The sequence below is a fragment of the Oncorhynchus tshawytscha genome, linkage group LG26 (assembly GCF_018296145.1).
Source record: "Oncorhynchus tshawytscha isolate Ot180627B linkage group LG26, Otsh_v2.0, whole genome shotgun sequence".
NCBI classification, from domain to species: domain Eukaryota; kingdom Metazoa; phylum Chordata; class Actinopteri; order Salmoniformes; family Salmonidae; genus Oncorhynchus; species Oncorhynchus tshawytscha.
This window is the reverse complement of record NC_056454.1, coordinates 40,134,006-40,157,504: the sequence shown is the minus strand read 5'-3', so window position 1 is coordinate 40,157,504 and position 23,499 is coordinate 40,134,006.

Sequence of the window (23,499 nt, the reverse complement as noted above, 5' to 3'; positions counted from 1 at the left end):
TGCGCAGGCGCAACGAGGCAAACGCCATAACCATTGAACTGTACCATTTCCCCCACTTTGTGGGAATCCCAGGGTTTACTATTACGAGTGAGAGATTCTCAGGAATATCTATGTCCCACCACCATGTGAAGAGTCTCAGGGGTTCAGTGTGCGAGTAGCATATTCCTTAATTAGGGCAGTTACTAACTCGTCAATGACTGAGCCTGAGCCGCCATTTACAGAGCCAGCCCATCCCGTGCTCATGATTTACAGATTAAAAGGGGTAATGGAATAACTAATGGCTAATTAGGGATCAATTGTGTAGAAGAAAAGGGACCTTATGCAGTGTATACATTCTATAAATGTCCTTTGGTGAGAGAGGAGATTTTGCTGTCAGGTTTCTAAGTCATTGCTAATGTCCCTAATTGAAATGGACACTGTCATCAAGCCAGCGGTTTCAACAGTAGCTCTTGCATCCCAAATGGGTCTATGGGCCCTAGTAAAAAGTAGTGCACTATATAGGGAATAGGGGGCCATTTGAGTCGCACCCTAGGCCCCATCTTCACATCTCCGACATTCTAGCTATGTCGCCGTCTTCCTGTTTAGTGCCGTGACCACATGGTCTGTCGGATGATGCTTGTGCTTACGGCCTACTTGACATTATTTTACAGCCAGTCATTAAAAATATATCATTTTCCGATGCATGTTCCCTTCGCCTATGGAGGGGAAATATCAGCATATGAAGACATCCTGCAGGTATTGAACTCTAAATCTACATTTAGGAGAGCTAGAGCTGCTTGGCATGGTGCTTAGTCTAAACCAAAACAAGGAATTGATAACACTTATCGGGTGTGACATTTCCAAGCACACTAATCCAAGCTTGTCTAGCTCCAGGGAGAGAAAAGGGAAGGGAATAAGCAGGACCTAATCTTATTTAGCGCTGCTAAACACAACTGCTGTGTTGTGACTGTAACACTGAAACCACATAGCTACTGACTCGTCATCTCTCCCACCAGGAATAAACAGAAATGTGATGAAGTAACTGACTGAATAGTCCCAGATATCCCTCTGGAGATCCATGCCAGCTACTCTCTCCTGTAACCCCTGACCCACAATGCCTCCTTGTCCAGTTACAGGCCTGTAGTGTCCACTAGGCAGGCCTGTAAACTGGCCTGTCTGGCTATATTGTACACAACAATAGACTGGTTGGCAGTAGGATGAGGACCACTGCTAAATTTGTTACTGAAATGGGTTTACCATGCACTTTTTTACAACGCAATAATTAATACAATTACTGTGTTGATTAAAGTGAAATTACAACACAGATGTGGTTATTGTTATAATATGTCTAAACCCTGCAGCGAATGGCTGATTAAAAAAGCAGGTAATTTAATTAAGCAAGATGGTAGAAGGAGATAATTCATAACTCTCAGGCCTTTCTGTATTACACTGACTTGGTGTGTGTGTGTGTGTGTGTGTGTGTGTGTGTGTGTGTGTGTGTGTGTGTGTGTGTGTGTGTGTGTGTGTGTGTGTGTGTGTGTGTGTGTGTGTGTGTGTGTGTGTGTGTGTGTGTGTGTGTGTGTGTGTGCACAGCTTCCAGAGTTATCTGCATCAGCTGCTGGAGGTGTTAACATTTCCAGGCCCTCCTCCCACAGGACTACATCCACAAAATCATGGAAATAAAACAAAAAACAGGGAAGCTGGGAGTCTGAGAATTCCCCATGAGATACCACAGAATATATGAGAATATATCCGCACAAATTCCATCTCATCTCTGGGAAAGGGGGAATAGAGGTATTAAAGGGAGAATAAAGGTAGTAAAGGGGAATAGAGGTATTAAAGGGAATAAAGGTAGTAAGGGGAATAGAGATAGTAAAGGGAATAGAGATAGTAAAGGGAATAGATGTATTAAAGGGAATAGAGGTAGTAAAAGGAATAGAGATAGTAAAGGGAATAGAGATATTGAAGGGAATAGGTGTATTAAAGGGAATAGAGGTAGTAAAAGGAATAGAGATAGTAAAGGGAATAGAGATAGTAAAGGGAATAGAGATAGTAAAGGGAATAGAGGTAGTAAAGGGAATAGAGGTAGTGAAGGGAATAGAGATAGTAAAGGGAATAGAGGTATTAAAGAGAATAGAGGTAGTAAAGGGAATAGAGGAATTAAAGGGAATAGAGGTAGTAAAGGCAGAATAGAGGGAATAGAGGTGGTAAAAGGAATAGAGATAGTAAAGGGAATAGAGGTATTAAAGAGAATATAGGTAGTAAAGGGAATAGAGTTATTAAAGGGAATAGATGTAGTAAAAGGAATAGAGATATTAAAGGGAATAAAGGTAGTAAAGGGAATAGAGTTATTAAAGGGAATAGATGTAGTAAAAGGAATAAAGATATTAAAGGGAATAAAGGTAGTAAAGGGAATAAAGGCAGAATAGAGGGAATAGAGGTATTAAAGGGAATAGAGGTAGTCAAATGAATAGAGGTAGTAAAAGGAATAGCGATAGTAAAGGGAATAGAGGTATTAAAGAGAATAGAGGTAGTAAAAGGAATAGAGATAGTAAAGGGAATAGAGGTATTAAAGAGAATAGAGGTAGTAAAAGGAATAGAGATAGTAAAGGGAATAGAGGTATTAAAGGGAATAGAGATAGTAAAGGCAGAATAGAGGGAATAGAGGTGGTAAAAGGAATAGAGATAGTAAAGGGAATAGAGGTATTAAAGAGAATAGAGGTAGTAAAGGGAATAGAGATATTAAAGGGAATAGAGGTATTAAAGGGAATAGAGGTAGTAAAGGGAATAGAGGTATTAAAGAGAATAGAGGTAGTAAAAGGAATAGAGATAGTAAAGGGAATAGAGGTATTAAAGGGAATAGAGGTAGTAAAGGGAATAGAGGTAGTAAAAGGAATAGAGATAGTAAAGGGAATAAAGGTAGTAAAGGGAATAGAGGTAGTAAAGGCAGAATAGAGGGAATAGAGGTATTAAAGAGAATAGAGGTAGTAAAAGGAATAGAGGTAGTAAAAGGAATAGAGATAGTAAAGTGAATAGAGGTCTTAAAGAGAATAGAGGTAGTAAAGGGAATAGAGGTAGTAAAGGGAATAGAGGTATTAAAGGGAATAGAGATAGTAAAGGCAGAATAGAGGGAATAGAGGTAGTAAAAGGAATAGAGATAGTAAAGTGAATAGAGGTCTTAAAGAGAATAGAGGTAGTAAAGGGAATAGAGGTAGTAAAGGGAATAGAGGTAGTAAAGGGAATAGAGGTAGTAAATGGAATAGAGGTAGTAAAGGGAATAGAGGTATTAAAGGGAATAGAGGTAGTAAAGGGAATAGAGGTAGTAAAGGCAGAATAGAGGGAATAGAGGTATTAAAGAGAATAGAGGTAGTAAAAGGAATAGAGGTAGTAAAAGGAATAGAGATAGTAAAGGGAATAGAGGTATTAAAGAGAATAGAGGTAGTAAAAGGAATAGAGGTAGTAAAAGGAATAGAGATAGTAAAGTGAATAGAGGTCTTAAAGAGAATAGAGGTAGTAAAGGGAATATAGGTAGTAAAGGGAATAGAGGTAGTAAAGGGAATAGAGGTAGTAAAAGGAATAGATGTAGTAAAAGGAACAGAGATAGTAAAGGGAATAGAGGTAGTAAAAGGAATAGAGATAGTAAAGGGAATAGAGGTATTAAAGGGAATAGAGATAGTAAAGGCAGAATAGAGGGAATAGAGGTGGTAAAAGGAATAGAGATAGTAAAGGGAATAGAGGTATTAAAGAGAATAGAGGTAGTAGAGGAATAGAGATATTAAAGGGAATAGAGGTATTACAGGGAATAGAGGTAGTAAAGGGAATAGAGGTATTAAAGAGAATAGAGGTAGTAAAAGGAATAGAGATAGTAAAGGGAATAGAGGTATTAAAGGGAATAGAGGTAGTAAAGGGAATAGAGGTAGTAAAAGGAATAGAGCTAGTAAAGGGAATTGAGGTAGTAAAGGCAGAATGGAGGGAATAGAGGTATTAAAGAGAATAGAGGTAGTAAAATGAATAGAGGTAGTAAAAGGAATAGAGATAGTAAAGGGAATAGAGGTATTAAAGAGAATAGAGGTAGTAAAAGGAATAGAGATAGTAAAGTGAATAGAGGTCTTAAAGAGAATAGAGGTAGTAAAGGGAATAGAGGTAGTAAAGGGAATAGAGGTATTAAAGGGAATAGAGGTAGTAAAAGGAAATATAGGTATTAAAGGGAATAGAGATAGTAAAGGAAATATAGGTATTAAAGGGAATAGAGATAGTAAAGGCAGAATAGAGGGAATATAGGTATTAAAGGGAATAGATGTATTAAAGGGAATAGTGGTAGTAAAGGGAATAGAGGTATTAAATGGAATAGAGGTAGTAAAGGGAATAGAGGTATTAAAGGGAATAGAGGTAGTAAATGGAATAGAGGTAGTAAAGGCAGAATAGAGGGAGTAGAGGTATTAAAGGGCATAGAGATAGTAAAGGCAGATTAGAGATATTAAAGGGAATAGAGGTAGTAAAGGGAATAGAGGTATTAAATGGAATAGAGGTAGTAAAAGGAATAGACGTATTTAAGGGAATAGAGGTATTTAAGAGAATAGAGATATTAAAGGGAATAGAGGTAGTAAAGGGAATAGAGGTATTAAATGGAATAGAGGTAGTAAAAGGAATAGACGTATTTAAGGGAATAGAGGTATTTAAGAGAATAGAGGTAGTAAAGAGAATAGAGGTATTAAATGGAATAGAGGTAGTAATTGGAATAGAGGTAGTAAAGGCTGGCAACAAGAAATTATTGTAAATGTTTAATTTGAATTACTGTTTGCTCCAACAACACTCCACATCCCATTACCTTCTACTGAGGAGGATGCCTGCTGTTCTCGACTCCCATTCCCCATGCCAATCAATAGTTGGGTATGAATAAAAGGGAAACTACATCCTAAACTTCACTTCCCCTGTTCTCTCATTTTACAGTTCAGTCATTTAATAGAAACTCTTATTCAGAGAGACTTACAGGAGCAATTAGAGTTAAGTGCCTGAAGTGCTCAACAGATTTTTCACCTATTCGGTTCAGGGATTCGAACCAGCAATGTTTCAGTTAGCGTCCCAACACTCTTAACCGCTAAGCTACCTGCCACCCCAATCAAGCTTTACTTATACAGCATGTCAGACATGTCATGCAACACAATGTGCTTTACTGGGGGGTTAAAAAGCTGAAATATTTACAGCACAACAAACATAAGAGGATAAGAAACTAAAGAATAACAATAAAAACTGAACAAATAAAAAGCCCCCTACGGAAAAGCAAAGCTAAAAAAGTATGTTTTAAGATCACTTTTAAATATGTCCACAGTTTCAGCCCCCTTCAGGTTCTCTGACAGCCTATTCCAGATGCTGGGGGCATAATAACTAAAGGCTGCCTCTCCATGCCTCTTGGTCCTAGACTTTGGGATAGTTAAAAGGCTGCCTCTCCATGCCTCTTGGTCCTAGACTTGGGGATAGTTAAAAGGCTGCCTCTCCATGCCTCTTGGTCCAAGACTTGGGGATAGTTAAAAGGCTGCCTCTCCATGCCTCTTGGTCCTAGACTTTGGGATAGTTAAAAGGCTGCCTCTCCATGCCTCTTGGTCCTAGACTTGGGGATAGTTAAAAGGCTGCCTCTCCATGCCTCTTGGTCCAAGACTTTGGGATAGTTAAAAGGCTGCCTCTCCATGCCTCTTGGTCCTAGACTTTGGGATAGTTAAATGCCAGTACCAGAAGACCTGAGGGACCTACTGGGTACAAAACTAAAAAGCATGTCTGATATGTATTGGGGTGCACAATTGTGGATTGAGATAAACATTTTTAAAAAACAATAGAAGAATCTTAAAACGTATTCTAAAGCTCACAGCCAGCCAGTGCAGAAACCTTTAAACCGGTGTAATGTGTGCTCTCCGTCTGGTCTTGGTCAGTACCCACGCTGAGGAATTCTGTATGTTTTTCAGTTAACCAGTGGCTTTCTTGGGTAGACCAGACTGGAGAGCATGACAGTAGTCAAGCCTGCTTGTAATAAAAGCATGGATGAGTCTCTCTGTATCAGCCTGAGAGAGAAACGGCCTCACCTTGGCAATGTTTCTCAGGTGGTAAAAAGCTATTTTGATCACATTCCTAATGTGTGAATCGAAATTTAGCTCAGAATCTAAAATAACACCTCGTTTTTTTACCTGGTGTTTTATCTTTATTGCCCGGGAATTAAAATGTGCGTCCAGATTCTCTCTCTGTGCTTTGGCTCCAACAATAAGTACCTTGGTCTTGTCTTGATTTAGCTGGAGCAAATTGTGAGCCATCCAAGTATTTAAATCACTAATTCAGTGTAATAGTTTATCCGTGGAGCTAAAATTGTCTGGTGACACAGAAATGTAAAGTTGTGTATTGTCTGCGTAGCAGTGAAAATCAATGCTGGGCTTTCTGATAACGCTACCAAGGAGTAACATATACAAACTGAACAGTACCAGACCCTAAATCGAAACTCATGGAACTCCACATGTGAAATGTATTTTCTCTGAGTTATGTTCACCAAGGCTGACAAAAAATGATTGACCGGTTCAATATGTCCTAAACTAATTTAGAACTGGACCGTAGAGGCCAACTCACCTCTCCAGTCTGTCCATAAGGACATCAAATCAAATCAAATTTAAAATGGTATTTATCACATGCAACACTTAAATCTAAGAGTATAAGGACAGAGAGCTGTTTGTTGTGTTGGCTCTAAGATAATGTACCACTTTAACTAAGTCTGTCTCTGTGATGTGGTGGGCACTAAAACCAGAACGGAATTTTTCAAAAATACAGTTGGTATACCATTTTTTTTAGCTGTACTGTACTGTTGTGGGATGTGCTCCTGCACCGGTCCCTTTCACATTCTAGAGGTGACAGGACAGCAAATCAACCAAAACGCACATAAGTTCCAACAGAAAGTCCAGGAACATTATAGTAGATAAGGGCGCACATTTCTCACTCAAAATATTGATGTTTCAGAATGACAATAAACAATCTCTGATTCAAGCCATGGATTCCTCACACTCAGTTGCACACAAGCACGCATACACACACACACACACACACACGCACACACGCACTCACGCACGCACGCACACACACACAGCCCCCCATTCCTTTCACTGTGACATCCCAAGGTCCTGCTAAGAATGTCAGGATGTAAGGTCCTGATCCCACTACTGCCAGGAGAACACTGCCTCGTAAATATTTAACCAACACAGCTGTGCATACACATCCACATCCACATCCACATCCTCATCCACATCCTTATCCTCATCCACATCCTTATCCTCATCCACATCCACATCCTTATCCTTATCCTCATCCACATCCACATCCACATCCTCATCCACATCCACAACCACATCCTCATCCACATCCGCATCCTTATCCACAACCACAACCACAGGCACATCCTCATCCACATCCTCATCCACATCCTCATCCACATCCACATCCTCATCCACATTCACAACCACATCCTCATCCTCATCCACATCCACATCCTCATCCACAACCTCATCCACATCCTCATCCTCATCCACATCCTCATCCACATCCACATCCTTATCCACAACCACATCCACATCCTCATCCACATCCACATCCACATCCTCATCCACATCCACAACCACATACTCATCCACATCTGCATCCTTATCCATAACCACATCCACATCCTCATCCACAACCACATCCACATCCTCTTCCACAACCACAACCACAACCACAACCACATCCTTATCCACAACCACATCCTCATTCACAACCACATCCTCATCCACAACCAGATCCTCATCCACATCCTCACCCACATCCTCATCCTCATCCACAACCACATCCTCGTCCACAACCACAACCACAACCACAGGCACATCCTAATCCACATCCACAACCACATCCTCATCCACAACCACATCCTCATCCACATCCACAACCACAACCTCATCCACATCCACAACCACATCCTCATCCTCATCCATATCCACATCATCATCCTGAACCACATCCTCATCCACATCCTCATCCACATCCACATCCACAACCACATCCTCATCATCATCCACAACCACATCCTCATCCACAACCACAACCACATCCTCATCCACATCCTCATCCACAACCACATCCTCATCCACATCCACATCCACAACCACAACCACATCCACAACCACAACCACATCCTCATCCACATCCTTATCCACAACAACATCCTCATCCACAACCACAACCACAGGCACATCCTCATCCACATCCAACATCCTCATCCTCATCCTCATCCTCATCCACATCCACAACCACATCCTCATCCTCATCCACATCCACAACCACATCCTCATCATAATCCACAACCACATCCTCATCCACAACCACATCCTCATCCTCATCCACATCCACAACCACATCCTCATCCACATCCTCATCCATATCCACATCATCATCCTCAACCACATCCTCATCCACATCCACATCCACAACCACATCCTCATCATCATCCACAACCACATCCTCATCCACAACCACAACCACATCCTCATCATCATCCACAACCACATCCTCATCCACAACCACAACCACATCCTCATCCTCATCCACATCCACAACCACATCCGAATCCGAATCCACATCCACAACCACATCCTCATCCACATCCACATCCTCATCCACATCCACAACCACATCCTCATCCACATCCACAACCACAGGCACATCCTCATCCACATCCACATCCTCATCCTCATCCATATCCACATCCTCATCCCCAACCACATCCTCATCCACATCAACAACCACATCCTCATCCTCATCCACAACCACATCCTCATCCACATCATCATCCACAACCACATCCTCATCCACAACCGCAACCACATCCTCATCCACAACCACAGGCACATCCTCATCCTCATCCACATCCACAACCACATCCTCATCTTCATCCACAACCACATCCACATCCTCATCCACATCCTCATCCACATCCACAACCAACCACAACATCCTCATCCACATCCTCATCCTCATCCACAACCACATCCTCATCCACATCCCCATCCACATCCACAACCACATCCCCATTCACAACCACATCTTCATCCACAACCACATCCACATCCTCATCCACATCCTCATCCACAACCACAACCACATCCTCATCCACATCCTCATCCTCATCCACAACCACATCCTCGTCCACAACCACAACCACAACCACAGGCACATCCTAATCCAAATCCTCATCCTCATCCACATCCTCATCCACATCCACAACCTCATCCACATCCACAACCACATCCTCATCCTCATCCACAACCACATCCACATCCACAACCACAACCTCATCCACAACCACAACCACATCCTCATCCTCATCCATATCCACATCATCATCCTGAACCACATCCTCATCCACATCCTCATCCACATCCACATCCAAAACCACATCCTCATCATCATCCACAACCACATCCTCATCCACAACCACAACCACATCCCCATCCACAACCACATCCTCATCCACATCCACATCCACATCCACAACCACATCCACAACCACATCCTCATCCACATCCTTATCCACAACCACATCCTCATCCACAACCACAACCACAGGCACAACCACAGGCACATCCTCATCCACATCCACAACCACATCCTCATCCACATCCTCATCCTCATCCACATCCACAACCACATCCTCATCCACATCCACAACCACATCCTCATCATAATCCACAACCACATCCTCATCCACAACCACATCCTCATCCACATCCACAACCACAACCACATCCTCATCCTCATCCACATCCTCATCCATATCCACATCATCATCCTCAACCACATCCTCATCCACATCCACATCCACATCCACATCCACAACCACATCCTCATCCACATCCACAACCACATCCTCATCCACATCCACAACCACATCCTCATCATAATCCACAACCACATCCTCATTCACAACCACATCCTCATCCACATCCACAACCACAACCACATCCTCATCCTCATCCACATCCTCATCCATATCCACATCATCATCCTCAACCACATCCTCATCCACATCCTCATCCACATCCACATCACAACCACATCCTCATCATCATCCACAACCACATCCTCATCCACAACCACAACCACATCCTCATCTTCATCCACAACCACATCCTCATCCTCATCCACATCCACAACCACATCCGAATCCGAATCCACATCCTCATCCTCATCCACATCCACATCCACATCCACATCCTCATCCTCAACCACATCCTCATCCACATCCACATCCTCATCCACAACCACATCCTCATCCACATCCACAACCACAGGCACATCCTCATCCACATCCACATCCTCATCCTCATCCATATCCACATCCTCATCCCCAACCACATCCTCATCCACATCAACAACCACATCCTCATCCTCATCCACAACCACATCCTCATCCACATCATCATCCACAACCACATCCTCATCCACAACCGCAACTACATCCTCATCCACAACCACAGGCACAACCACAGGCACATCCTCATCCACATCCACAACCACATCCTCATCCACATCCACAACCACATCCACATCCTCATCCACATCCTCATCCACATCCACAACCACATCCTCATCCACATCCTCATCCACATCCTCATCCACAACCACATCCTCATCCACATCCACATCCACATCCACAACCACAACCACATCCCCATCCACAACCACATCTTCATCCACAACCACATCCACATCCTCATCCACATCCTCATCCACAACCACAACCACAACCACAACCACATCCTCATCCACATCCTCATCCTCATCCACAACCACATCCTCATCCACATCCTCATCCTCATCCACAACCACATCCTCATCCACATCCGGGGCGGCAGGGTAGCCTAGTGGTTAGAGCGTTGGACTAGTAACCGAAAGGCTGCAAGTTCAAATCCCCGAGCTGACAAGGTACAAATCTGTTGTTCTGCCCCTGAACAAGGCAGTTAACCCACTGTTCCTAGGCCGTCATTGAAAATAAGAATTTGTTCTTAACTGACTTGCCTAGTTAAATAAAGGTAAAATAAAAAAATTTAAAAAATCCTCATCTTCATCCACAACAACAACCACAGGCACACTCTCATACATGCATAGAACAGATCACGCAAACCTATAAACACATACCGTATGTACAATCATGCTGCATACACACATACAAAATGTTGAACACACAGATAAACCCAATGAAGAAAACACACACACACAGCTATTTACAAAGGGATGCTTACAATCCACAGTGGCTGTATCGCCGGGTAAGGCTGTGATTCCTTTCCTCTGCTTATATACTGCTCTGTAGCATATACAGTATATTATGAAGCACGGATTGTGTAAAGTTAGGGCTGGAAATGATGGACATTGTAGTATAAAGTTAGGGCTGGAAATGATGGACATTGTAGTGTAAAGTTAGAAATGATGGACATTGTAGTGTAAAGTTAGGGCTGGAAATGATGGACATTGTAGTGGAAAGTTAGGGCTGGAAATGATGAACATTGTAGTGTAAAGTTAGGGCTGGAAATGATGAACATTGTAGTTGTCACGTTCTGACCTTTATTTCCTTTGTTTTGTATTTATTTAGTATGGTCAGGGCGTGAGTTGGGTGGGCAGTCTATGTTTGTTTTTCTATAATTTGGGTATTTCTATGTTTCGGCCTAGTATGGTTCTCAATCAGAGGCAGGTGTCATTAGTTGTCTCTGATTGAGAATCATACTTAGGTAGCCTGGGTTTCACTGTGTGTTTGTGGGTGTTTGTTCCTGTCTCTGTCTTTGCACCAGATAGGACTGTTTAGGGTTTCACACGTTCCATGTTTATTGTTTTGTAGTGTTCATGTGTACATTTACATATTAAAAGAACCATGGACACTTACCACGCCGCATATTGGTCCTCTGATCCTTCTCGCCTCTCCTCTTTGGAAGAAGAGGAGGAAATCCTTGACAGAATCACCCACCCAACTCGGACCAAGCGGCGTGGTAAACAGCAGCGACGACAGCAGCAGCAGCAGGAACAACAGCGGCCAGCATCACAGGACTCCTGGACATGGGAGGAGATACTAAACGGAGAGGGACCATGGGCACAGGCTGGGAAACATCGCCGTCCGAAATCAGAGCTGGAGGCAGCGAAAGCTGAGCGGCGGCGATATGAGGAGGCAGCACGGCAGTGCGACAGGTACGAGAGGCAGCCCCAAAGAAAATTTGGGGGGGCAGACGAGGTGTGGTACTAAGCCAGGTAGCAGACCTGAGCTCACTCCTCGTGCTTATTATAAGCAGCGCATTACTGGTCAGGCACTGTGTTATGCGGTTAAGCGCACGGTGTCGCCAGTGCGTGCCCATAGCCCGGTGCGCTATAGGGCAGCCCCGAAAGTGCCATGCGAGTGTGGGCATTGAGCCAGGGCGTATGGTGCCTGCTCAGCGGGTCTGGTCGCCGGTACGCAGTTTTGGTCCAGGTTATCCTGCGCCGGCTCTGCGTGCTGTGTCTCCGGGCGCTGGGAGGGTGCAGTGCGTCCTCTGCCTGCGCTCCGCTCGTGCCGGGCAAATGTGGGAGTGGAGCCTAAGGGAGAGGTGCGTGTAGTAAGCACTAGATCTCCCGTGCTTACCCACAGCCCGGTTCAACCTGTGCCTGCACTCTGGAGGGTCCGGGCTAGAGTAGTTGTCCAGCCTGGGGAAGTGGTGCCAAGGTTGCGCACCAGAGCTCCAGTGCTCCCCCACAGCCCGGTCCTTCAGGTGCCTCCTAACACCAAGCCTCCTGAAGGTCTCCCCAGCCTGGTGGTTCCTGTGGCAGCCCCACGCACCAGGCTGTCTCTCTGTCTCCTCCCTGCAGGTGGTCCTGTCTGTCCGGCGCCGCTGCCGGAGCCTCCCGCCTGTCCGGAGCCTCCCGCCTGTCCGGCGCCGCTGCCGGAGCCTCCCGCCTGTCCGGCGCCGCTGCCGGAGCCTCCCGCCTGTCCGGCGCCGGAGCCTCCCGCCTGTCCGGCGCCGCTGCCGGAGCCCCTCAGCCCAGAGGCGCCAGAGCCCCTCAGCCCAGAGGCGCCAGAGCCCCTCAGCCCAGAGGCGCCAGAGCTTCTGCCCCTCTGTCCCGAGCTTCTGTCCCTCTGTCCAGAGCTTCCGCACCTCTGTCCCGAGCTGCTCCTCTGTCCAGTGGGGTCATTGAGAGGGGTGGCCATGGGTAGAAAGCCACGGAGGCGGACAATGAGGCGGACTAAGACAATGGTTAAGTGGGGTCCGCGTCCCGCGCCAGTGCCGCCACCGCGGACAGACGCCCACCCAGACCCTCCCCTATAGGTCAAGGTTTTGCGGCCGGAGTCCGCACCTTTGGGGGGGTACTGTCACGTTCTGACCTTTATTTCCTTTGTTTTGTATTTATTTAGTATGGTCAGGGCGTGAGTTGGGTGGGCAGTCTATGTTTGTTTTTCTATAATTTGGGTATTTCTATGTTTCGGCCTAGTATGGTTCTCAATCAGAGGCAGGTGTCATTAGTTGTCAAAGATTGAGAATCATACTTAGGTAGCCTGGGTTTCACTGTGTGTTTGTGGGTGATTGTTCCTGTCTCTGTCTTTGCACCAGATAGGACTGTTTAGGGTTTCACACGTTCCATGTTTATTGTTTTGTAGTGTTCATGTGTACATTTACATATTAAAAGAACCATGGACACTTACCACGCCGCATATTGGTCCTCTGATCCTTTTCGCCTCTCCTCTTCGGAAGAAGAGGAGGAAATCCTTGACAGAATCACCCACCCAACTCAGACCAAGCGGCGTGGTAAACAGCAGCGACGACAGCAGCAACAACAGCGGCCAGCATCACAGGACTCCTGGACATGGGAGGAGATACTGAACGGAGAGGGACCATGGGCACAGGCTGGGAAACATCGCCGTCCGAAATCAGAGCTGGAGGCAGCGAAAGCTGAGCGGCGGCGATATGAGGAGGCAGCACGGCAGTGCGACAGGTACGAGAGGCAGCCCCAAAAAATTTTTTGGGGGGGGCAGACGAGGTGTGGTACTAAGCCAGGTAGCAGACCTGAGCTCACTCCTCGTGCTTATTATAAGCAGCGCATTACTGGTCAGGCACCGTGTTATGCGGTTAAGCGCACGGTGTCGCCAGTGCGTGCCCATAGCCCGGTGCGCTATAGGGCAGCCCCCGAAAGTGCCATGCGAGTGTGGGCATTGAGCCAGGGCGTATGGTGCCTGCTCAGCGGGTCTGGTCGCCGGTACGCAGTTTTGGTCCAGGTTATCCTGCGCCGGCTCTGCGTGCTGTGTCTCCGGGCGCTGGGAGGGTGCAGTGCGTCCTCTGCCTGCGCTCCGCTCGTGCCGGGCAAATGTGGGAGTGGAGCCTAAGGGAGAGGTGCGTGTAGTAAGCACTAGATCTCCCGTGCTTACCCACAGCCCGGTTCAACCTGTGCCTGCACTCTGGAGGGTCCGGGCTAGAGTAGTTGTCCAGCCTGGGGAAGTGGTGCCAAGGTTGCGCACCAGAGCTCCAGTGCTCCCCCACAGCCCGGTCCTTCAGGTGCCTCCTAACACCAAGCCTCCTGAAGGTCTCCCCAGCCTGGTGGTTCCTGTGGCAGCCCCACGCACCAGGCTGTCTCTCTGTCTCCTCCCTGCAGGTGGTCCTGTCTGTCCGGCGCCGCTGCCGGAGCCTCCCGCCTGTCCGGAGCCTCCCGCCTGTCCGGCGCCGCTGCCAGAGCCTCCCGCCTGTCCGGCGCCGCTGCCGGAGCCTCCCGCCTGTCCGGCGCCGCTGCCGGAGCCCCTCAGCCCAGAGGCGCCAGAGCCCCTCAGCCCAGAGGCGCCAGAGCCCCTCAGCCCAGAGGCGCCAGAGCTTCTGCCCCTCTGTCCCGAGCTTCTGTCCCTCTGTCCAGAGCTTCCGCACCTCTGTCCCGAGCTGCTCCTCTGTCCAGTGGGGTCATTGAGAGGGGTGGCCATGGGTAGAAAGCCACGGAGGCGGACAATGAGGCGGACTAAGACAATGGTTAAGTGGGGTCCGCATCCCGCGCCAGAGCCGCCACCGCGGACAGACGCCCACCCAGACCCTCCCCTATAGGTCAAGGTTTTGCGGCCGGAGTCCGCACCTTTGGGGGGTACTGTCACGTTCTGACCTTTATTTCCTTTGTTTTGTATTTATTTAGTATGGTCAGGGCGTGAGTTGGGTGGGCAGTCTATGTTTGTTTTTCTATAATTTGGGTATTTCTATGTTTCGGCCTAGTATGGTTCTCAATCAGAGGCAGGTGTCATTAGTTGTCTCTGATTGAGAATCATACTTAGGTAGCCTGGGTTTCACTGTGTGTTTGTGGGTGATTGTTCCTGTCTCTGTCTTTGCACCAGATAGGACTGTTTAGGGTTTCACACGTTCCATGTTTATTGTTTTGTAGTGTTCATGTGTACATTTACATATTAAAAGAACCATGGACACTTACCACGCCGCATATTGGTCCTCTGATCCTTTTTGCCTCTCCTCTTCGGAAGAAGAGGAGGAAATCCCTTACAGTAGTGTAAAGTTAGGGCTGGAAATGATGAACATTGTAGTGTAAAGTTAATGCTGGAAAGAGTAGTGTAGAAACACACAACATGGTATGGCATCGTGGGGCTAGATAGTGTGGAAAGGGTATTACACTCTGTCTCTGGAGGATATAGAGGTCTGTTCGCTCTAAAGACTGGCCTGCTTAACCAGGGGTCAGAGGTCAGAACTCCAGAGGACCAAGTGAAAGGTCACTCTAAGCCGGAGAGCATAGGAGAAAAGTTCCCTGTGTAAATCCGATCTAACACAAAGAGATAAATGAGGCAATTACAGCACAGTGGTTATCTACATGGATGGACACAGTGCTCCCTGTACCTTATCTCCTACAGGTACTCAAAGGGTCAAACGGTCAAATACACACACTCAGGCACACTCTGCCTGGCTATCTCTACCCATATCTGTGTTTCTACTCACTCTACCTCATTTCTCTCTATTCCCCCTCTCTAACGATATCCCCCCACACACACACCCTCCTCCCCTCATTCCCTCTCCCTCCCTCCCTTCCAATTCAATTCAATTTAAGGGCTTTATTGGCATGGGAAACATGTGATAACATTGCCAAAGCAAGTGAAGTAGATGATAAACAAAAGTGAAATAAATAAAAATGTACATTAAACATTACATTCACAAAAGTTCAAACAAAAATATTATATTATGTGCAAATAGTTAAAGTACAAAAGGGAAAATAAATAAACATAAATATGGGTTGTATTTACAATGGTGTTTGTTCTTCACTGGTTGACCTTTTCTTGTGGCAACAGGTCACAAATCTGGCTGCTGTGATGGCACACTGTGGAATTTCACACATTAGATATGAGAGTTTATCAAAATTGGGTTTGTTTTCAAATTCTTTGTGGGTCTGTGTAATCTGAAGGAAATATGTGTCTCTAATATGGTCATACATTTGGCAGGAGGTTAGGAAATGCACACATCCTGCACCCTCTCCCACATATGCTTCCTGCCTTTTCCCTCAAGGAACCTTTTTACCACACCAGCTGAGCTAAATCTTTCCTTTCCTACCCTGCTGGAGTGGAAATGACCTGGATGTGGGCTGTGGGCTGTGGAGGATCACTGGACACTGGCTGGAAAGAATGAACCGGCTTCCCACACCATGCTAGGGATGGACCATAGCTCCACTCTGCCCCTGCCCGCTGCAGTGTAAGGTAGAAGACAGAGCACTAGCTGGAATGGTTGCAACATTTTGTCAATGCCACTGTCTTGGTTGTTGCCTAGTTACCAAGAATCCTTGTTCCGGCCAAACGCTATGCCACATCCACGGACGTTAGTTTCTTCTCCTCCCGACCCTTCACCGAATCAAACACTTTCAGGGGCTGTCTGATTGGTCCAGAAACCGATGGGTTGGACCAGACCCAGGACAGGTGGGTAAAGCAGCTTTATGACATCGATCATTGGCTTGGATACTCTGATTGGTTAAAGACGATCCAATTGCTGAGGACTTTGTTTTGTTGTTTTGTACAACACCCATCGTCGCCACAGACGACTGCAGTGATGGAAGTCTCAGATTAAAGTATGTTGTGAACGACAGAGCAGCGGAACAATTTAGTGTGAGTCGTCAGGCTAGTCTTGGTTATGTTCAACCCCATACTCTTTTGTGGTTTAATGATACCACATCAACAACAACAATAAGGAAATGTATTTTATTAAAAGTCAGTGATAAGATATGACCAAAGGCTCCACGAAGCGAATATATCAATATTGAAAGTTAAAGAATCTTCAGGGTGAAAGGCAGTTCAACCCTCTCCATTCTCTCTCCCAGTACACAGTACAAGCTACTCACAACCCACACGTATTGTTATCACAATCATCTTAGCAAACAGAGAAGCCCTCAAGCACCTCATTCCAAAACAACATCTTCTTCGGATTAAAATCTAATCATGTACATCGCAACATTATCATCAACACAATCTATTATATTGCCACTTTGGGATATTGCTGACGAGCACTATAGCGCTATCAATGAGATTCAAATAGGCAGTAGTGGTGCTCACATGGTTATCTCTTTGTGGTCCACATTCATGTGCTTTGGCTGCTGTTATCAGGCAGCTGGCTGTACTTTAGGCCTTCAATAATTCAGTATAAACATACAGAGATGTGAGGAGGAACCGAGGGGCTTATCTTGTTTCTTTTCTCTTCCATCTCACTGAACATCAATTCAGACTCACTGTTTACCGGAATCAGCCTTCCTCTGTCCTCCCCCTCTCTCTCTGTCCTCCCCCTCTCTCTCTGTCCTCCCCCTCTCTGTCCTCCCCCTCTCTGTCCTCCCCCTCTCTCTCCTCCCCCCTCTCTATCCCCCCTCTCTGTCCCCCCCCTCTCTGTCCTCCCCCTCTCTCTCTGTCCTCCCCCTCTCTCTCCTCCCCCCTCTCTGTCCTCCCCCTCTCTCTCTGTCCTCCCCCTCTCTCTCTGTCCTCCCCCTCTCTCTCTGTCCTCCCCCTCTCTCTCCTCCCCCTCTCTCTCTCTCTGTCCTCCCCCTCTCTCTCTGTCCTCCCCCTCTCTCTCCTGTCCTCCCCCTCTCTCTCTGTCCCCCCCTCTCTCTCCTCCCCCCTCTCTCTGTCCTCCCCCTCTCTCTCTGTCCTCCCCCTCTCTCTCTGTCCTCCCCCCTCTCTCTCCTCCCCCCCCTCTCTCTCTCCTCCCCCTCTCTCTCCTCCCCCTCTCTCTCTGTCCTCCCCCTCTCTCTCTGTCCTCCCCCATCTCTCTCTGTCCTCCCCCTCTCTCTCTGTCCTCCCCCTCTCTCTCTGTCCTCCCCCTCTCTCTCTGTCCTCCCCCTCTCTGTCCTCCCCCTCTCTCTCTGTCCTCCCCCTCTCTCTCCTCCCCCTCTCTCCCCCCCTCTCTCTGTCCTCCCCCTCTCTCTCCTCCTCCCCTCTCTCTCCCCCCCCTCTCTCTCTGTCCTCCCCCTCTCTCTCTGTCCTCCCCCCTCTCTGTCCTCCCCCTCTCTCTCTGTCCTCCCCCTCTCTCTCTGTCCTCCCCCCTCTCTCTCTCCTCCCCCTCTCTCTCCTCCCCCTCTCTCTCTGTCCTCCCCCTCTCTCTCTGTCCTCCCCCTCTCTCTCTGTCCTCCCCCTCTCTCTCTGTCCTCCCCCTCTCTCTCTGTCCTCCCCCTCTCTCTCTGTCCTCCCCCCTCTCTGTCCTCCCCCTCTCTCTCCTCCCCCTCTCTGTCCTCCCCCTCTCTCTCTGTCCTCCCCCTCTCTCTCCTCCCCCTCTCTCTCCTCCCCCTCTCTCTCTGTCCTCCCCCTCTCTCTGTCCTCCCCCCTCTCTCTCTGTCCTCCCCCTCTCTCTCTGTCCTCCCCCTCTCTCTCTGTCCTCCCCCTCTCTGTCCTCCCCCTCTCTCTCTGTCCTCCCCCTCTCTCTCTCCTCCCCCCTCTCTCTCTGTCCTCCCCCTCTCTCTCTCCCTCCCCCTCTCTCTCCTCCCCCCCTCTCTCTCTGTCCTCCCCCCTCTCTCTCTGTCCTCCCCCTCTCTCTCTGTCCTCCCCCTCTCTCTCTGTCCTCCCCCTCTCTCTCTGTCCTCCCCCTCTCTCTCTGTCCTCCCCCTCTCTCTCTGTCCTCCCCCTCTCTCTCTGTCCTCCCCCTCTCTCTCTGTCCTCCCCCCTCTCTGTCCTCCCACCTCTCTCTCCTCCCCCTCTCTCTCTGTCCTCCCCCTCTCTCTCCTCCCCCTCTCTCTGTCCTCCCCCTCTCTCTCTGTCTTCCCCCTCTCTGTCCTCCACCCTCTCTCTCTGTCCTCCCCCTCTCTCTCCCCCCCCTCTCTCCTCCCCCTCTCTCTCTGTCCTCCCCCTCTCTCTCTGTCCTCCCCCTCTCTGTCCTCCCCCCCTCTCTCTCTGTCCTCCCCCTCTCTCTCTGTCCTCCCCCCTCTCTCTCTCCCCCCCCTCTCTCTCCTCCCCCCCCTCTCTCTGTCCTCCCCCTCTCTCTCTGTCCTCCCCCTCTCTCTCTGTCCTCCCCCTCTCTCTCTCCTCCCCCTCTCTCTGTCCTCCCCCTCTCTCTCTGTCCTCCCCCTCTCTCTCTGTCCTCCCCCTCTCTCTCTGTCCTCCCCCTCTCTCTGTCCTCCCCCTCTCTCCTCCCCCTCTCTCTCTGTCCTCCCCCTCTCTCTCTGTCCTCCCCTCTCTCTCTCCTCCCCCCCTCTCTCTCTGTCCTCCCCCTCTCTCTCCTCCCCCTCTCTCTCTGTCCTCCCCCTCTCTCTCCTCCCCCTCTCTCTCTGTCCTCCCCCTCTCTCTCCTCCCCCTCTCTCTGTCCTCCCCCCCTCTCTCTCTGTCCTCCCCCTCTCTCTCTGTCCTCCCCCTCTCTGTCTGTCCCCCCCTCTCTCTGTCCTCCCCCTCTCTCTCTGTCCTCCCCCCCTCTCTGTCCTCCCCCTCTCTCTCTGTCCTCCCCCTCTCTCTCTGTCCTCCCCCTCTCTCTCTGTCCTCCCCCTCTCTCTCCTCCCCCCCCTCTCTCTGTCCTCCCCCCTCTCTCTCTGTCCTCCCCCCTCTCTCTCTGTCCTCCCCCTCTCTCTCCTCCTCCCCCCTCTCTCTCTGTCCTCCCCCCTCTCTCTGTCCTCCCCCTCTCTGTCCTCCCCCTCTCTCTCTGTCCTCCCCCTCTCTCTCTGTCCTCCCCCTCTCTCTCTGTCCTCCCCCTCTCTCTCTGTCCTCCCCCCTCTCTCTCTGTCCTCCCCCCTCTCTCTCTGTCCTCCCCCCCTCTCTCTCTCTCTCCTCCCCCTCTCTCTCTCTGTCCTCCCCCTCTCTCTCTCCCCCCTCTCTCTCTGTCCTCCCCCTCTCTCTCCTCCCCCCCTCTCTCTCTGTCCTCCCCCCCTCTCTCTCTGTCCTCCCCCTCTCTCTCTCCCCCTCTCTCTCGTCCTCCCCCTCTCTCTCCTCCCCCTCTCTCTCTGTCCTCCCCCTCTCTCTCCTCCCCCCTCTCTCTCTGTCCTCTCCCCCCTCTCTCTCTGTCCTCCCCCTCTCTCTCTGTCCTCCCCCTCTCTCTCTGTCCTCCCCCTCTCTCTCTGTCCCCCCCTCTCTGTCCTCCCCCTCTCTCTCCTCCCCCTCTCTCTCTGTCCTCCCCCCCTCTCTCTCTGTCCCCCCCCTCTCTCTCTGTCCTCCCCCTCTCTCTCTCTGTCCTCCCCCTCTCTCTCTGTCCTCCCCCTCTCTGTCCTCCCCCTCTCTCTATGTCCTCCCCCTCTCTCTCTGTCATCCCCCTCTCTGTCCTCCCCCTCTCTCTCTGTCCTCCCCCTCTCTCTCTGTCCTCCCCCCTCTCTCTGTCCTCCCCCTCTCTCTCTGTCCTCCCCCTCTCTCTCTGTCCTCCCCCTCTCTGTCCTCCCCCCTCTCTCTCTGTCCTCCCCCTCTCTCTCTGTCCTCCCCCCTCTCTCTGTCCTCCCCCTCTCTCTCTGTCCTCCCCCTCTCTCTCTGTCCTCCCCCCTCTCTCTCTGTCCTCCCCCTCTCTCTCTCTCCTCCCCCTCTCTCTCTGTCCTCCCCCTCTCTCTCTCTCCTCCCCCTCTCTCTCTGTCCTCCCCCCCTCTCTCTGTCCTCCCCCTCTCTCTCTGTCCTCCCCCTCTCTCTCTCCTCCTCCCCCTCTCTCTGTCCCTCCCCCTCTCTCTCTCTGTCCTCCCCCTCTCTCTGTCCTCCCCCTCTCTCTCTCCTCCCCCTCTCTCTCTGTCCTCCCCCTCTCTCTCTGTCCTCCCCCCTCCATCCTTCCCTCCTGTGTTTCCTCCTGGATAACATCAGGTGCAATCTTCCTCTTCACCTACTTTTAATCTGCAATTCCATACAGAATCAAAAGTGTCTGTGTAAACATATTTGACCTGAATGTAGCCCTTTCCTGCTGTCAATGTACAAAGCGCCCCATTTGGCCTCATAGGTGGAATGTTATTCATATTTTTCATAATTTCATCATTTATTTACACTACTGGTCAAGGGTTTTAGAACACCTACTCATTCTAGAGTTTTTTTTCTTTTCTTTTTCTACATTGTAGAATACTAGTGAAGACATCAAAATTATGAAATAACACATATGGAATTATGTAGTAACCAAAACAGTGTTGAACAAATCAAAATATATTTTAGATTTTAGATTCCTCAAATAGCCACTCCTTGCCTTGATGACAGCTTGCACACTCTTGGCATTCTCTCAACCAGCTTCACCTGGAATGCTTTTCATCAAATCAAATCACATTTATTTATATAGCCCTTCTTACATCAGCTGATATATCAAAGTGCTGTACAGAAAACCAGCCTAAAACCCCAAACAGCAAGCAATGCAGGTGTATAATCACTTTTCCAACAGTCTTGAAGGAGTTCCCACATATGCTGAACACTTGTTGGGTGCTTTTCCTTCATTAAAAAGGTCCACTCATCCAATTGGGTTGAGGTCGGGGGATTGTGGAGGCTAGGTCATCTGATGCAGCACTCCATCACTCTCCTTCTTGGTCAAATGGTCAGCCTGGAGGTGTGTTGGGTCACTGTCCTGTTGAAAAACAAATTATAATACCACTAAGCCCAAACCAGATGGGATGGCGTATCGCTGCAGAATGCTGTGGTAGCCATGCTGGTAAAGTGTGCCTTGAATTCTAACATGGAAGCCAAACCGGCTGTGTGCATGTGCCATCGTGCATACATTTATTTTGTCCCCCCACACAAATGCGGGGATGACTCAGGTTAAAATATCAAAACAAATTCTGAACCGTTGACATTAATTTGGGGACAGGTCAAAAAGCATTAAACATTTCTGAAAATTTAGCTAGCTAGCTTGCACTTGCTAGCTAAATGATCCTATTTAGCTAGCTTGCTGTTGCCAGCTAATTTGTCCTAGGATATAAACATTGAATTATTATTTTACCTGAAATGCACAAGGTCCTCTACTCCGGTAATTAATCCACATATAAATGGTCAACCAAATAATTTCTAGTCATCTCTCCTCCTTCCAGGCTTTTTCTTCTTTGAAGTTATTTGGTGATTGGCATCTAAACTTCCATAGTATCACCACCACGACCGACAACACAGTTCGTCTTTCACGTGGGTACCTGCTTCTATAAACCAATGAGGAGATGGGAGAGGCAGGACTTGCAGCGCGATCTGCGTCACAAATAGAACTGACTTCTATTTTAGCCCTTGGTAACACAGGCGCTCGTTGATGCGTGCGAGCAGTGTGGGTGCATTAATTTAATAATATAGATTAACATTTGTTTTGCAACGCTCGCACACGCTATGCGAGAGGTGTAGTCAGGGTGTAAATAAACCACAGACAGTGTCACCAGCAAGGCACCCCCACAACATAACACCCCCTCCTACATGCTTTATGGTGGGAAATACAAATGCAGAGATCATCGTTCACCCACACTGTGTCTCACAAAGACACGACGGTTGGAATGAAAAGTCTCAAATTTGGACTCTAGACCAAAGGACAAATTTCCACCTGTCTAATGTCCATAACTCGTGTTTCTTGGCCCAACCAAATCTATTCTTCTTATTGGTGTCCTTTAGTGGTGGTTTCTTTGCAGCAATTCGACCATGAATGCCTGATTCACACAATCTCCTCTGAACAGTTGATGTTGAGATGTGTCTGTTACTTGAACTCTGTGAAGCATTTATTTGGGCTCATAATGTGATACATTTCAAGTCTATACCTGACAATGGTACAGGTGTCTTCTTTTTTAAGCCCATAATCAAATCAAATTTTATTGGTCACATACAGATGGTTAGCAGATGTTAATGGTCACATGGTTAGCAGATGTTAATGCGAGTTTAGTGAAATGCTTGTGCTTCTACTTCTGACAGTGCAGTAATATCTAACAAGTATCTAACAATTCCCCAACAACTACCTAATACACACAAATCTAAAGGGGTGGGTGAGATTTGCTCTGAATGTAGGCAGCAGCCTCTCTGAGTTAGAGATGGCTGTTTAGCAGTCTGATGGCCTTGAGATAGAAGCTGTTTTCAGTCTCTCAGTCCCAGCTTTGATGCACCTGTACTGACCTCGTCTT